Source organism: Amblyomma americanum, chromosome 5 (assembly GCF_052857255.1).
Source record: "Amblyomma americanum isolate KBUSLIRL-KWMA chromosome 5, ASM5285725v1, whole genome shotgun sequence".
Lineage (NCBI taxonomy): Eukaryota > Metazoa > Arthropoda > Arachnida > Ixodida > Ixodidae > Amblyomma > Amblyomma americanum.
Window position 1 is genome coordinate 171,725,981 of NC_135501.1, and position 17,430 is coordinate 171,743,410.

General features: G+C 47.9%; 2 pseudogenes; both read right to left on the bottom strand.

Annotated features, from left to right (window-relative positions):
- Positions 1-642: 642 nt before the first annotated feature.
- Positions 643-1,734, bottom strand: LOC144135293 (ipis-1 pseudogene; annotated as a pseudogene).
- Positions 1,735-11,661: 9,927 nt separating this feature from the next.
- On the bottom strand, positions 11,662-12,759 carry LOC144134342 (ipis-1 pseudogene; annotated as a pseudogene).
- Between the last annotated feature and the right edge of the window lie 4,671 nt (positions 12,760-17,430).

Genomic DNA, 17,430 nt, shown 5'->3' on the forward strand with positions numbered 1-17,430 from the left:
CCAACGATTCCTCTTTAAAAGGTATTGAAAAACAATATAACATGCGGTGTAAAGTGACAAAGAACAATGTTCGATTGGATGAAGTTATGAAGGCTGAAATAAGATGCTTTAAAATGTGATAAACAGCACAAATCCTTCTGAGATCGCGAACTGCATCGCAGCGTTCAGGCAAAGTAGATAGCAGGCCACGTACACACGGTCATTAGCATAGAAGAATCGGTTCACACAAAAAAGTGCCACTTCTCACTTATCTCATTATAGTCACGATGCGCAAGATGACGTCACTTTTCCTTGATTCTGGAGGTCCGTAAGCATCTCTCGTTTTCGATGCACAGCGCTTATTCTGTGCGAGATATGGAATGAAAAAAACCTGCACATATACACGTTCGGAATTCAACGCGGCTTGTCCGACGTAAAAAAGGGTTAGAAGAGGCAATATAAGGCAAACATCAGCTCGGAGTGCAGCACGTATTGTCAGAGATTGCTGGAAAACGATATCGAAATAATTAATGCAGAACTGTGCCCTCGCTTTTCTTTGACGTCTGAAGATAAAAACATTTGTAGTCATGCCGCAGTGCCAGAAACAATAAAACATTCTCAGATCAGCGCAAAAATTCTGTACGTGTACACAGTCATAACTTTTCACAGCTTTCGAACCGACCCTAGAAACAGGATCACATCAAAGTCGTTCATTTTAATTAGAAATATGAAAGGACGGTCCACAGCAAAATACACAACTTTGTCAGGGATCGGACCAGCGGATTGGAAAACCGCATTCGCTGCCTCCGCCTCTGTACCGTCCTCATGGACCTGGACAAGCGCCTTGTGGACCACATCAGAGACGCTTGGCGCACCGGTCTCGAATGCTCCGGAGAGGTCGGCCTGGCCCGGCGTGAACAAGTCCTTGACGCCGAGGTCCTCGAGTGTCTCCCGCAGAGCCACGCTGTGCTCGATCCGGAACTTGGGAACACTCAGTTGCACGTTGTCAACCAGCTTCATGCTTGCTAGAAGCTCAGACAGGTTGGCTGGAGTCAGGCTTTCTTCCAAGTCGCGAAGTCCCTGTACGTCATCCGGATGGAGGATGACCATCGACATCATCTGACCCCTGTATGGAATCTCAAGAGCACGAGCGCACAACTCGTCGATGTCGCCAACCTTGAAACTATTGCTCTGGTACATCATGTTCGCTTGCACGGCTTTCTTGTAGTTAAGATGGAAGAGCTGCCGCGTCGTATAAAGCGAGCGGAAAGGCCACTGCCAGAAGCCGCTGAAGCAGATGGCGCTGAGGTGAATCAAGGCCGTGCTAGCGTCCACACTTCCGGAGGGAAGGATGCATTGGATCTTGGATGCTGTTTTCTCCGAAACCCAGGCGTTGGCTTTGTGCCGAAGCGACTCGTGGCCGCTTTCGAAGTCGACCGACTGCATGGTGGCACTGTAAGACACTTCTAGAAGGGCGCGGTAGCTGCTATGGACCGTAAACTTTTGGTCGCTGTAAATTCGGTTGGCGACGTAGAACGTGACATCAGGGGCGTAGCTCGATAGGGTCGTCAGCAGTTTGAAGAACTGCTCTTGGATTCGGCACTTGCACGCCTTGAGGTTTAGAGCGGAGAAAATCTGTTTGGCCGGGACGTTGCAAGCACCACTGGCGAAGGTGGCGAGTGCGCAGGCTATGCTGAACGGCGAGCATACGATGTTTTCGCTGTGCCTGTTGCGGGTCTGCAGACGCTGGTACATACTCAAGGAAAACTTTAAGAGAGCATCGTGTTCAGTTTGTGACAGCATGTCCGGGCCGATTCTGCAACAGGAAAATTAAGAAGAGTCAGAGAGAGTTTTGGTCTAATGGGATTATCAGAACAATCCGCAACTTTTCGACTAATGCAACACTGGTGAAAAAAATGTAATCGTGTTGTGATGTGAGCAGTGCTGACCAAGCAAGAAAATTGGTCCAGGCGCTTCTGAAGAAGTTCTCTGCTGTTCGCTTAGACAGGGAAGTCTTTTGTACTTCTCTGCAAGTTTGTACGAGGCTCCGTTAACATTAACGGTCACCGCTTACCTTCCCTTCACCTTATGTACCCTGCCTTGACCCGCCCCTTTTTGGGAGCAGTGCTGAGGGCGCCGACGGCCGAAGTGAATACCTCCTATAGAAATATGCAGATACTACAGCTCTACAACGCTGAGCGGAACTGCAGCAGAAATGCATGCTCATTGACTGCACTTACATCCCGTGAAGGATTATCGCTTCTTTGCTGGCCTTATTCTTACGGCAGCTCCCATAGACGAATATGTTGCTGCATTTTATTACCATACACATGCCGGCGCGCGATCTTCTAAGCTCTTTTTATTTTTGTTTGCATAGTTTTCAACGTCCCGAAGTGACCCAGGCTATGAGAGACATCGGAGTAGCGGGCTCCAGATAACTACGAAAACCTGGGGTTCTTTAACGTGCACTGACATCCCAACAAAACATGGACGCCTTTTGCGTTTCGCCTGAATCAAAATGTGATCGCCGCGGCCGGGATTGATCCCACGGCTTTCGAATCAGGAGCAGAAAACCAAAACCGCTAAGCCACCACGGCGGCGCAACCTAATTTCGTGGCTTTTCGTTAGCCTTCATGTTTGTGCCCAAAGCATCTTTGTGCACCCTAATCAACGCTGGGGCCTCTAGAAGCTGGTTCTCTCCCTGCATAAATCTTTGAGACGCGGCTTGTGACCGTAAGAACTATCAAGGGTCCGACACTATTCAGGCTGTGCGTACAGCTACGTCCGTCACTCATGCGCGTTCATCTTCGGCCAACTGGTGCCGCCCAAACCGTCTTGGAACGCCTCCAGGGCCCACATGAAAACAGAGGGAACAAAGAACTCGCCCAAGCGAATCAAGCAACGCATATTTCGGCACGTTCGTGAGGGATGACCAGAATAAGAGAATAGCAAGGGCGCCGACCAAGGCTGAATGCAGGCGTATACGCCGTGTGCCCTTACCTTCAGTCCAACTGGTCCGTTGCTTCTTCTGTCTGTGCAGTGCGTCCCGCGTGGTTGGTCAAGGATGGGCAGAGCGTGCTCATGAGCGTGATTCTAGCTTTTGTAGATCTCTTATCTATGGCTGCAAGGTAGTCTTATCTCGGTTCGAGCCAATACAGGAGGTATTCGCATGACGTCATCCGCAAGGGGCGCAAGCAGTCGGCTAGCAGTTCCCGATGAATGGCGATTAAGTAGAATGAACATGATATATAAGGGAAAGGGGGACAAAGCAGACGTAAGTAACTATCGCCCCATAACAGTGACATCTGTGGTTTACAGGGTGGTGATGCAAATTATAAAGGATAGACTGCAGGCTTGGGTGGAGAACGAGGGGGTGTTAGGGGAACTACAGAATGGGTTCCGGAAACAAAGGAGGTTGGAGGACAATCTATTTTCATTGACACAGTGTATAGAAATTGCGGAAAAGGAACATAGGTCCTTATTGCTAGCATTTCTGGATATTAGGGGAGCCTATGACAACGTTACTCAGGAGCATTTGTGGGACATATTGGGCACATTGGATGTGGAAAATGGAGTAATTAATCTTTTAAACGATATATATAGAGGTAACAGAGTGCTCATAAAATGGCAAAAAAATGTATGAGGGCCTGTAGAGATACAGCGGGGGCTTAGACAAGGATGTCCTATGTCCCCTTTGTTGTTCATGTTGTACCTGCAAGGTTTGGAGGCCAAGCTAGAGGGGAGCGGACTAGGTTTCAACCTATCTTTTTTCAAGCAAGGGGAATTGATTAAACAGACATTACCGGGACTAATATATGCGGACGATATAGTGATAATGGCTGACAACAAGGAAGACCTGCAGAAGTTGTTAGACATATGCAGTACAGAGGGAGATAGATTAGGCTTCAAGTATAGTAAGGAAAAATCTGCAGTCATGACATTTAATGAAGAGGGCGGCGAGCATAGAATACAGGAGTTCGTGCTAAAAGTAGTGAATGAGTACAAGTATCTTGGGGTGTGGATAAATAACAGTGTTGAGTATATGACAGAGCATGCAAAATATGTAATGAATAAAGCTAGTAGGAATGCAGCTGTCATGAAAAATAGGGCACTGTGGAATTACAATAGGTATGAGGTGGTAAGAGGGATCTGGAAAGGGGTGATGGTCCCTAGCCTGACCTTCGGGAATGCGGTCCTGTGTATGAGGCCAGATGTTCAAGCAAGGCTGAAAATTAGGCAACGGGGTGTAGGGAGGTTAGCTTTGGGAGCACATTGCAATACACCAAATCAGGGGGTACAGGGTGATATGGGATGGGCGTCTTTCGAGAGCAGAGAGGCTAGCAGTAAGATAGCATTTGAGGAACGATTGAGAAGGATGGAGGAAAAGCGGTGGGCTAGGAAAGTTTTCAGATACCTGTATATAAAGAATGTCGGCACGAAATGGAGAAAGCGAACTAGAAAATTGACAAGCAAATATCTGGACAGCAGTAAGGGGGCAAGTCAGCAATTATCGGTTAAGAAAAAGGTTAAAGGAACAGACAGAGCTTTGTGGAAAACAGGGATGCTGACGAAATCGGCACTAGAAACATACCGGACCTTTAAACAGGAAATTGTCAAAGAAAACATCTATGATAATTCTAGGGGAAGTTCTTTGTTGTTTGAGGCCAGGACTGGAGTTTTGCGGACTAAGACGTATAGAGTCAGGTACCAGGAGATAGACACTTTGTGCATTGCGTGCGGAGAGGAATAGGAAACGGCTGAACACTTGATACTTTTCTGTAAAGGGCTTCACCCTACAGTGGGAGGCAGCGGGGCCGACTTACCCAAGGCATTGGGGTTTAGGGATAGTGAAGGGAAAGTGGATTTTAAGAGGTTAGAAGTAACCAAGCGAAGTTTATCTGATTGGTGGCTAAAAGCAAGACAGGAGTAAAATTTCACAAGACATAGCTAGGTGGCTTGAGCCACCGCCCGATGTAAAGGGTTCAGCCGTATCCATCCATCCATCCATCCATCCATCCATCCATCCATCCATCCATCCATCCATCCATCCATCCATCCATCCATCCATCCATCCATCCATCCATCCATCCATCCATCCATCCATCCATCCATCCATCCATCCATCCATCCATCCATCCATCCATCCATCCATCCATCCATCCATCCATCCATCCATCCATCCGTCCATCCATCCATCCGTCCATCCATCCATCCGTCCGTCCGTCCGTCCGTCCGTCCGTCCGTCCGTCCGTCCGTCCGTCCGTCCATCCATCCATCCATCCATCCATCCATCCATCCATCCATCCATCCATCCATCCATCCATCCATCCTTTCGCCATGTTCGTGGTGGCGCGCGTGGTCGCCGCAGCCAGCCGCAGCATTTATCTCGCTGGTGATGTGTGATGATCTGTGACCGTATTTTGCGTCTCGCAGCAGATAATTTGTGTCAGATGGTAACACCATGTGGCTGAGAGGGTGCGCCGTGAACTGCGCGTAACAGAAATGGGCGGACGCGTTGAAAAGGTTCCACTTTGTGAAAATGTCGACCCGTAGGAGCTTGGCGTGGTGTGCTAAGTAAAGTACTGTTGCCGCGCGTTGAATTTTCCGATATCGAGGCCCGCCTTGTGCATGACTTAAGTTTTTCGATAGGCCAAGAAATTAAAGCATACAAATCTAGACAGGGTGCAACTGCTTCACAAGCGGGCGATCCCAAAAGCCGTGCTAAGGGTGCCGACGGCCGAAGTGTCATTTTTGGAGAGGTGAGCAATTAAACTTTTTCAGTTCGTTCAGCTAGCTTAACTTGTCATCTCTATCTGTTGAAAGTGACGTGTTACTACTGAATCTAGCGGAATCGCTGCACATTGCGTTGCTGCGAACCGGCCTGGGCTCTGGGTATTGTGCATTCGAAGCAATGCTATACGCTGCTGCAATGGAATCTGGAAAACGTTCTCGCTAGGTCTGCCCTTCGTTTTGCGAGGGCATGACAGTATTTGATCGATCGATCTATCGCGTAAATAGGGTAGTCATGGCTCTTTGCATTTCTGCTGAACAACTTCTGTGAAGCTTCAGCAGTTCGCGAACTACAGCCGCTGGGGGTATGAGCATTCGCGGTGGCACTTTTAGAATTTGTGTCATAATCATCTGCTGTTCGTCGATGATGTGTCCTGCGTGAGTAGCTGACCGTTATGAACTGACATTAAAAGCTACAAGTCGTGTACATTCTTGCGTGCATTGCAGCCGGCCAGTTTTGCTGCCGTGTTGCGGCAGGCAGCTCGGTTATATCACGGCAGAGAAGAATTCTGCTGCAAACTTTTGCGCAATATGCGGTCCACAAAGAAAAGTGGACATTGAAGCATTTAAAATAGCGCAAAGATGTTACGTATCACTAACAATTCATGCCGGGTATGGATGGATGGATAAGGCCGATCACTTTAAATCGGGCGGTGCTTCAAGCCACCTAGCCATGACTTGTGACATTTTGCTCTTGTCTTGATTTTAGCCACCAATCAGATAACCTTCGCTTGGTTACTTCTACCCGCTCAAAATCCGTCCTTAAACGCCAATGCTTTGAATAAATACACCCCGCTGCTTTCCACTGCAGGTTGAAGGCCTTTACAGAAAAGTATCAAGAGTTCAGCCGTTTCCTCCTCCTCTCCACAAGCACAGCACAACATGGCTATCTCGTGGTACCGGAGTATATACGTCTTAGTCCGGGTACGTGACGGCGTATGACGCCACTGCGCGAGTTGGCATGAAACAACGACGAAGCTCGCGGCGTCTGGTAGCGCGGCCTCAGCGAATACGTCCTGTAGAAAGGTGAAGAAACTACAGCCCTACAACGCTGGTCGGAACTGGTGCATGAATGCATGCCCACTGACTGCGCTTACATTCGGTGAAGGATTATCGCTTATTTGCTGGTGGTCTTCTTACGGCAGCTCCCATAGACGCATTTGTTGCTGTTGCGGCATTTTATCACCATACATGTGCCAGCGCGTGATCTCCTATCTTGCGTGATTGGGAATATGAATATAACTGGGTAAAAGGGTATAACCGCGATATTAAAAGCCGCCTTTTTACGCTGCTCGTGTGGCCGCAACTACACATAGAAGGGACGCATTGACCTCCAAATCGATAACCACTCGATCACGGAACGCTCACTCATACGCGTCCTAGGCCTCTGACTCCATCAAGATGGGCGCCCTACTCATAGCATTACTATCCTTCGAACCACTGTCCGGAAGACCGCCCGCACGATACGACGGAGGCCGGTTATCGAAAGGGGGTGCGTGAAGAGGGCATTCTCCACCCGGTCACAGCGCTCGCTTTAGATAAGCCGCATCCAATACGGCCCGCCTTACAACTTCCTCACTCATGACGGTCTGGTCAAGGGGAACGTTCTTCTATGCATCCAGTGCTAGAGTGCCCTGGGCCTCTTTGGCTTCTCCACTCCAACGCACCTCCTCGCCATTGGCATACACATCTATTTCGAAGAGATGTGGGAGGCTGACCTCGCCTCTCAATGTGCTCGCCTGCTTACTACTACCTCAGGCAGAGTCATTCTTCATCACATTGGCGACCCACAAGCGTCACGATCCCTGAACCTCACATATGCTCCCTGTGGAAGAACGCTGCCATCTCTACCTTGACCACCTCCCACGCCACATGCATCATGAACTCCAGGCTATCTGACGTCAAGCCCGCATTCGCTACCTCCGCAGGCAGTACTGCAATGTTACGACAGTCGTATATGTATACGCGGCCTCCTACCCACTACCCTTCAGATGCACCTTCGAGACGGTGAAGCACTCCTTCTCCCCCTGCCTTGCTGCATACATTGAGGCCCCTGCACAAGCTACGGCAGAGACTACTGCCTTCGAATTCCCCATCAAAGCACAGAAAAAACTAATACTTAGCTCCCATATTATCACCGTCTCGCAGGCCACGTGTCAGCCCTTCAACAATTGACGATTCCCCAAACTAGGCCTTCGTCTTTTAGGCAGCGCCCTCCATCAAAATCACGCCATCACCTGAGCCCCTGGACACGAAGGCTTAGAAGGCTACGTCAAGGCTGGGAACCTGTCCCTCTCATTATAGCAATCGAGCGTGGCTCTCCCGCGCGCGCGCAGGATTCACGGCGTCGTTGGGCGTTCATGTCCGTGCGACGCAGGCGCGCCCTCTATTGTCAGGTAATGTAATTAAGTAGGGAGGGTCACGTGGCCCGCCCCTCCTCGAGGCCGTGGGAGTGTGCATCGCAGGAAAGCAAAGCGAAGGGGACGTCGTGGAGAAAAGGCCCCACAACTTGTACCCCTTTTCGAGCCACTACTCTGCGCGTCCTAAGAGTTTAGGACTCAAACGACACATCGACCCCGTCCTCACAAGCGCCTTTCTGTGCCAGATTCCAAAGCTCTCCGCTTAATCGGCGCTTTTACTTCCCCTAACTCCCATCACCAATTTTAGGTGGGCTTAGCACGATTAAAATAAGGACATGAGAGGGACGTAGGACGAGCGCTAACTTGGATCTAGAGAATTGGAACCGAAATGACGTGCTCGAGGAATCAAACGCGCATGGTCAGCTATGCACATGATTTGAGGAAGCGGTTGGATATCAAGGTAAGCTGAACTAATACATTTTGGTGGCTTTAGAACGATGAAAATAGCACGGAAAAAACAGGAAGCACCTCCACCACCTTCAAGCAGCAACACCGAAGAGGCAACAGAGAATTTCAGCCCCGGCGGATAGTCATACGGTCAATATGGCAATGTGTTTTCGTTGCTACTGTTGCCATATTTACTTAGCCACATTTGCAAGGCAGCAGTTGCCGCAGTTAGCGTGTTTACTGTACAGTTGTGCTAAAGCTCTTCATAGCAGAGCCAGCGTAAAGCGTTCCAAAGGGAACAGTTAACCATTCACACATTTTGCTATGTCATAAACAGCGTTATGAAAAAATGGCATGGTCATGGGGCAATCACATTTATTAGATACTTGACCGATGAAAACAAGGGCCGGCATGCAATAAAAAAATGGCTGGGGTTCAACATGGCTTGAACCTAACTTTACGAGCGAGAGCTCTGTTAAGCATGGTCTCCACTCTCAAATGAAGTGTCAATATTAAATTGTTAAATGTCAAGGTGAAAATTAAGTCAAGGTCACGCACCCAATAGTCATACTCATTTGATCACGTGGTCATACCACCTTAGCGTGGGCCATACTACCACCCAGTTCTGTTGGACCTTGTCAGGCATTGAAGATCACTCCCGATGTTGTGCCTACTGTCGCAAATCAAATATCAAGTTGAAGGTCAGGCACACAATTGTCATAGTCATGTGATCACGCACACATACTACCGTAGTTTGGGCGATACCACACAGTGATGTTAACTTTGACCTTGTGAGGAGTTGAAGGTCAGAGTTGATTTGGCGCCCGCTGTCTTAAATAAAATGTCAAGGTGAAGGTCAGGTACACAATGGTCATAGTAATATGATCTCGTGATAGTACTACCACAGCTTGGGCCATATATCACCTCGTAGTTAATTTAGGTTTGACTTTGTGAGGCATTCAATGTCATTGTCAGTGTGATGCCCAATGTCTCACATCAAATGTCAAGGTTAAAGGCCAAGGTCAGGTGCCCATTGGTCGCAGTCATGTGATCACGTGGTCATACTACCATCCGTCAGACTTAAAACCTCGTAAGGCGAATGCTGCAGCCCTCCTTATGCCCAAGCAGCTCAATTTGACTTGATTTGAAAATGAGTTCCGCAAGTGTGAAATGAGGACACAGAGAGGAACAGTCAGGTTTATTTTTAATAAATATGCAAGGACTGACTCCCCAAACACTTTAATGGAGATTGATAACATTGAACCACTTGAACAACCGGGAAAAAAATCTCAGGTTAGAATTTATTTCTATCTTATTACACAAGAAACTTTGTTTGGATACCTTATCATACATAACGCCGGCACCAACCAGACAAACTCGTCAACACCATTCCAATTCTCTAACCCCTATATTCGCTGAAACAGATGCTTACAAGTTTTCCTTCTTTCCACACACAATAACAGATTGTATTCAGCTATTGAAACCATTGTTCCATGAGTTTTAAGCAATTATTGCTTTATCGTGTTTTTTTTTGAAGTTTTGCGTGTATTGTGGTTTGAAATGCCTGTTTGCCCACCTGCTTGAACTCAGTGTCCTGAAAATTTTGAAATAAAAAAAATAAAATACATAAATAAAAAAATTCTTGCCTGTCTTTTTCACGGCAAAGACTCACAAGCTGGGCAATCCATTTAGAGCCATCGTGACTGAAGAGGGCTCTTGGCAGAAGATGGTGTCAGGTTTTTGCAATGTGCCTTAGGAGGACTTGTTCCGCCTGATCCTTTCGCAGTTCGGAACTGGACTTCCCCTGTGGTTTTGGATTGCCGCCGCGCTCACCGGTCAACTGTATGTTGGCTCCCTTTCTGAGCTTTCTTATCAACTGTCGTTAATTAAAGTCGTTGCTTCGCTGTGATATCTGTAGACAGTCTCTTATTTACATGTATAACTTAATTCAGTGTATTTAATGCGATATGTGTTTTTCCGCAGACCGCGTTAATTGTCTTTTAAACTGTCCTTTCCTTTTCTGTAAAATCTTGCATATTCCTCGTATCAATTCTATAAACGTTGTTTCGTTATTTTTGCTTCTTAATGTCATGACCCGGTGATGATCTTGCGTGATCACCGATCCCGCGACTAGGCTTTTGCACGGCCTACAAGACGCCTCATTTTGAGCTCCATGTTTGTTCACAAGTAAACCTTTTTGCTCGGCTTGTTGCTGCTTCAATCTGTTATGTAGGAATTCAGCGCAACATATAACCTTCATAAGTGGCACAGAGGACCATGCACTACTGACAATTGATTTATTTCAAAGGCACGCAGAATATACATTTAGCCAGTCATAACGCTTATCAGTTGCCGGAAACGTCAGAACAATGTGAAGAGCAGTACAAGCGATAAGAGTAACACGTTTTACAAACAACAAATATAAGGGAATTCATGAATGCCCGTTTAAAAGGCATTGAAAAGTAATATAACACGCGGTGTAACATGACAAAGAATCATGGCCGTTTGGATGTAGTTATGAAGGTAGAACACTGAAAAAAGATGCTTTAAAAGGTGATACTCAACATGTATCTTTCAGAGATGGCAGCCTTCATTGAAGAGGTAAGGCCTGTGTAGACAGCAGGTCTTGTGCATGCGGCCATTAACACAGGAAAATCGGTTCCCACACAAAAGGTCCCATTTGTCACTTGTCTCTTTAGTCATGCTCCGTGAGGTGACGTCACCTTTTACTTTTCGAAGTTTCGGTGGTGCGTGAGCAGCTCTAATATGCGTTGTAGAGGCACAGGGCTTACTTTGTGTGAGCTATGGAATGACAAAAAATTGCACGTATGCAATTACACGTGGCATGTCCGAAGTAAAAAAGGATTCTAAAAGGTAACATGAAGCAACGAGCACCCCGAAGTCCAGCAGATGTCAGAAGTTGGCTGCAAAGCGATAGCGAAATAATTAAAGGAGAACTCTGCCCCCACTTTTCCTTGATATCTGAAGATAAAGAAGGTATTTTCAGTCATGTCGCAGTGCCAAAAATAATGAAAAACAGTCTGAAATCACCGCAAGAACTTTGTACGTCCACAGTCGTCAGTTTTCAGAGCTTTCGAACCGACCCTAGAAACAGGATAACATCTGGGTCGTTCATCTTAATTAGAAACATGAAAGGACGGTCCACAACAAACTTCATAGGCATGACAATGATCGGACCAGCGGATTGGAGAACCGCGTTCGTTGCCGCCGCCTCAAGCTCTGTGCCGTCCTCGTGGACCTGGACGAGCGCGTTGTGGACCAAGTCAGAGACGCTTGGCGTACCGGTCTCGAATGCTTCGGAGAGGTCGGCCTGGCCCGGCGTGAACAAGTCTTTGACGCCGAGGTCCTCGAGTGTCTCCCGCAGAGCCACGCTGTGCTCGATCCTGAACTTGGGAAGAAAGAGTTTCACGTTGTCCACCAGTTTCATGCCTGCTAAAAGCTCAGATAGGTTGGCTGGAGTCAGGCTTTGCTCCAAGTCGCGAAGTCCCTGGACGTCATCCGGAACTAAGATGACCATCGACATCATCTGACCCCTGTATGGCATTTCAAGGGCACTGGCGCGCAACTCTTCCGAGTAGCCTCCCTTGAATCTATTGCGCTGGTACATGATTTCCGCGTGCACGGCTCTATGGTAGCTGAGATGGAACAGCTTTCGCGTCGTATGATCCGAGTCGAAAGGGCACTCCCAGAAGCCCCTGAAGCAGATGGCACTGAGATGAATCAACGCTGGGTTAGGGTCCACACTTTCGGAGGGAAAGATGGATTGGATCTTGGACGCTGTTTTCTCCGAAACCCAGGCGTTGGCTTCGTGCCAAACCGACTCGTGGCCGCTTTCGAAGTCCACCGATTCTATGGTGGCACTGTAAGACTCTTCTAGAAGGGCGCGGTAGCTGCTATGGACGGTAAACTTTTGGTCGCTGTAAATTCGGTTGGCAACGTGGAACGTGACTTCGGGGGCGTAGCTCGATAGGATCGTCAGCAGTTTGAAGAACTGGTCTTGGATTCGGCACTTGCTCGCCTTGAGGTTTAGAGCGGCGAAGATCTGTTTGGTCGTGACGTTGCAAGCACCACTGGCGAAGGTGGCGAGTGCGCAGGCTATGCTGAACGGCGAGCATACGAAGTTTTCTCTCTGCCAGTTGCGGTCCTGGAGATGCTGGTACATACTCAAGGAAAACTTTAAGAGAGCATCGTGTTCCGTTTGTGATAGCATGTCTGAACCGATTCTGCAACAGAAAGAACAGGAATATTAAGAAGAGTCAGAGAACTTAGGTCTAATGTGATTACCAGATCAATCCCAAACTTTTCAACTGATGTAACATCAGAGGAAGAAAAATGTAATCGACCTCTGATGTCAACGCTGCTGACTAAGCAAGAACATTGGTCCAGGCAGTTCTGCTAAAGTGCTGTGCGGTTCTAGACAGGGAACTACTTTGTACTTAATTGCAAGTTTTGACGAGGCTGAATTTGTAAGGGAATTGCTGTAGTTAAAAAATGAAAATAATTTTTGTCTAATGACGTAGAAAGAATTGTAAGCAAGGGCTCGGAGAAAGTATGAATTTGAGTAAATGTTTCAGACGATCTAAAAATCTTAGAGCACCAAAACGGTACTTAAGCGCACACTTGTCTGCGACATCGAAGGACGGAATTGAACGTCAGAAGTTAACTATTCAGGGCAACATCTGCATTTCACATCACGATTCATCACTTTCAATATCATAACCAGCGTAAGTTCAGTGCAAGACAAAGGCCGTTTTCCCTGTACTCCTTTTAACGCTGTCCAATGGCAGCTGCAGGCAATTTATACTTGCAAGTTGCTTTATCTCATCCGCCCACCTAACAGTCTGGCGGCCCCGCTACTTTGCCTTCTCCTAAAGTTCGCTCTGTTAATCTCAACGGCCATCGTTTACTTTCTCTTCAGGTTATGTACGCTGCCTCTACCCGCCCGTTATTGACTTCCGCTATTAAATCTTCATTAAAAATATTTTTCCAAGATCTCTGCGCCGTTATAGAATGATTTTTGTTTTTATAGCGTTTAACATACCGAAGTGACTCAGGCTATGAGGGACGCCGTAGGGGAGGCCTCTGGATGATTCGACCATCTGGGATTGTTAACGTGCGCTATCACAGCAACGCACGGGCGCCTTTTACATTTCGCCTGCACTGAAATGCTACCCACATCTTTCGAGTCACGAGCGGAGCACCATCAACACTAAGTTATCGCGCGCGGTCCGTCGAAAGTTACATTTCATGGCTTTTAGTTAGCCTCCAAGTTTCTGCCCAAAACAACTTACTGCACCCTAATCAACGCTGGGGCACCTAGAAGCTGGTTCTGTCCGTGGGTAAAAATTTGAAACGTGGTTTGGGACCGTAAAAAGAAGTATCAAGGGATGCGGACACCAGTCAGCCGCTGCTTGCAGCTACGTCCGTCACTCATACGCGTTCGTCTTATGTTAACTGGTGCCGCCCAAACCGTCTGGGAACGCTCCCAGCGCCCACATGAAAACAGTGCGAACAAAGAACTCGCCCAAGGGAATCAAGCAACGCATATTTCTGCGCGTTCGTTAGGGATGCCCAGATTAAGAGAACAGCAAGGGCGCCGACCAAGGTGCAATGCAGGCGCATACGCCGTTTACCCTTACCTTCAGTCCAACTGGTCCGTTGCTTCTTCTGCCCGTGCAGTGCGTCCCGCGTGGTTTGTCAAGGGATGCAGAGCGTGCTCATGAGCGCTACTCCAGCTTTTGTAGCTCTCTTATCTATGGGTGCAAGGTAGTCTTATCTCGGTTCAAGCCAATAGAGGAGGTATTCGCATGACGTCATCCGCAAGGGGCGCTAGCAGTCGACGCTGCATTCGCCATGTTCGTGGTGGCGCGCGTGGTCACCGCAGCCGGCCGCAGCATTTAACTCGGTGGTGATGTGTGATCTGTGATTGCATTTTGCGTCTCGCAGCAGATAATTTGTGGCAGACTGTAACACCGTGTGGCTAAGAGGGTGCTCCGTGAACTGCGCGTAACAGAAATGGGCGGACACGTTGAAAATGTTCCACTGTGTGAAAATGTCGACCCGTAGGAGCCTCGCGTGGTGTGCTACGTAAAATGCTGGTGAGGCCCGCCTTGTGCATGACTTAAGTTTTCCGACAGGCTAAGGAATCAAAGCATACAAATGTAAAGAGGGTGCAACTGTTTGACTTGCGGGATAGCTCAAGAGTCGTGCTAAGGGTGCCGACGGATAAGGTGTCGTTATTGCAGAGGTGAGTAATTAGACTTTAGCGGTTCGTTCAGCTAGCTTAACTTGTCATCTCTATCTGTTGTAAGTGACGTGTTATTACTGAATCTAGCGGAATCGCCGCACATTGCTTTGCTGCGAACCGGCCTAGGCTCGGGGTCTTGTGCATTCGAAGCAATGCTATACGCTGCTGTAATCAAAGCTGGAAAACGTTCTCGCTAGGTCTGCCGTACGTTTTGCGAGCGCATGACAGTATTCCATCGGCCGATCTGTCGTGTAAATAGGGCAGCCATGGCTGTTTGCCTTTCTGCGGAAAACGCGTCTGTGAAGTTTCAGCAGTTCGCGAACTACAGCCGCTGGAGGTATGAGTTTTCGCGGTGACACTTCTAGAATTTGAGTAATAATCATCTGCTGTTCATCGATGATATGTCCTGCGTGAGTAGCTGACAGTTATGAACTGATATTAAAAGCTACAAGTCGTGTACATTCTTGCGTGCAGTGCAGCTGGCCAGTTTTGCTGCCGAATAGCGGCAGGCAGCTCGGTTATATCACGGCAGAGAACAGTTCTGCTGCAAACTTTATGCGCAATATGCGGTCCACAAAGAAAAGTGGACGTTGATGCATTTGACATAGCGAAAGACGTTACGTATCACTAACAATTTATGCCGGGTATGGATAGATGAATAAGGCTGATCACTTTAAATCGAGCGGTGGTTCAAGCCACCTAGCGATGACTTGTGAAATTTTACTCTTGTCTTGATTTTAGTCACCAATCAGGTAACCTTCACTAGGTTACTTCTACCCGCTTAAAATCTACTTTTCTTTCACTGTCCTTAAACGCCAATGGTTTGAATAAATCAACCCCGCTGCTTTCCACTGTAGGGTGAAGCCCTTTACAGAGAAGTATCAAGTGTTCAGCCGTGTCCATTTCCTATCCACAAGCACAGCACAACATGTTTATCTCGTGCTTCCTGAATCTATACCTGTTAGTCGGGGTACCTGACGGCACACCACGACACTGCGCGAGCTGGTGTGAAACAACGATACGCTCGCCGCGTCTGGTAGCGCGGCCTTAGCGAATACGTCCTATAGAAAGGTGCAGAAACTACAGCCCTACAACGCTGGTCGGAACTGGTGCACGAATGCATGCTTACTGACTGCGCTTACGTTCGGTGGAGGATTATCGCTTCTTTGCTGTCGCTCTTCTTACGGCAGCTCCCGTAGACGCATTTGTTGCTGTTCTGCATTTTATCACCATACATGTGCCAGTGCGCGATCGTCTATCTTGCGTGATTGCGAATATGAATATATCTGAGTAAAAGGGTATAATAGCACAATGAAAAGCCGCCTTTTTACGTTGCTCGTGTGGCACAAGGGACTAGTGCTGTGTTTCTGCACGCGTGAGACAGCTGTTCGTGATCACTTTTTATCGATATTTCTGGCTATTTTTAATCGAGGCATTACAGTCACTCACCCACAAGATTATCTTTATTTTTGGCATCTGACTGACACGTCGAACACTGCAGGGTTTGCACCAATTGTATACCGCGGTTCCGCGATTTGAAAATTCTGGACAGAGGCAGACATCAAACTGCTCGTGAAAATATGGAAGGATTTCACATAAAAAATGAGGCTTCAAACTGAATCACTGACGAATCTGTTTACTTCTATGACGTTGAGAAGACATTTCTGTCACGCCTGCTATGATAAAGCCCTTCGGTTGTATTTTACTGCTTTCTTGTTATGGAAGGGTGTGGATGTCGATCGCTTTAACCTCACTAAACAGCTGAGAGTAAGCGCCCGTGTTGTCTTTCGTCTTCGTGGTGTGTTGTACGTCTTGGCGCTAGTGTCCTTTTATTATGTGCGACAACCAACCAGCCCAACAGTTATCTCTTTTAATGCATACTTCAATACATCACCTTTTGTAAAACATCACCTCCACCACCGACACCAGCTCCGCACGTTCACCTCCTTTCACAACAACAAACAAAGGCGCTCCCCATGGCGCATTCATCTGTCCACTCCTTTTAAACACTGCTATATGTCCATGCTGGCACACAAACTTTCCCCACTCCCTCAGACTGGCTACACGATTTACGCTGATGACATCGCCATCTGGTCCTCCCGTGGTTCCTTGGCCGACAAAGAGGCCGCTTTCCCATCCGCCATGCATACCGCAGAAGTCTATGTCCTCTTAAGTGACGTGCAAATGTGACTGCGAGAAATCCGAAGTCGTCCGTATGCATGGCCGCAATAACACATGGCCGGGACGCATTGACCTCCAAATCGATAACCCCTCCATCGGGGAGCGCTCACTAATACACTTCCTTGGCCTCTGGCTCCAACAAGATGGGCGCCCTACAATTACCATTACTATCCTCTGAACCACTGCCCTGAACACCGCCCTCATGATACGACGAAGGCCGGTCATCGATAGGGGATGCGTGAAGAGGGCATCCTCCACCTGGTCATAACTCTCGCTATAAGCCGCATCCAATATGGCCTGCTTTTCCACTACCTGACTCATGCAGGCCGGATCGAGGTGAACGTTCTTCTATGCATCCTGTGCTAGAATGCCCTGGGTCTTTTTAGCTGCACCACTACAACGCAC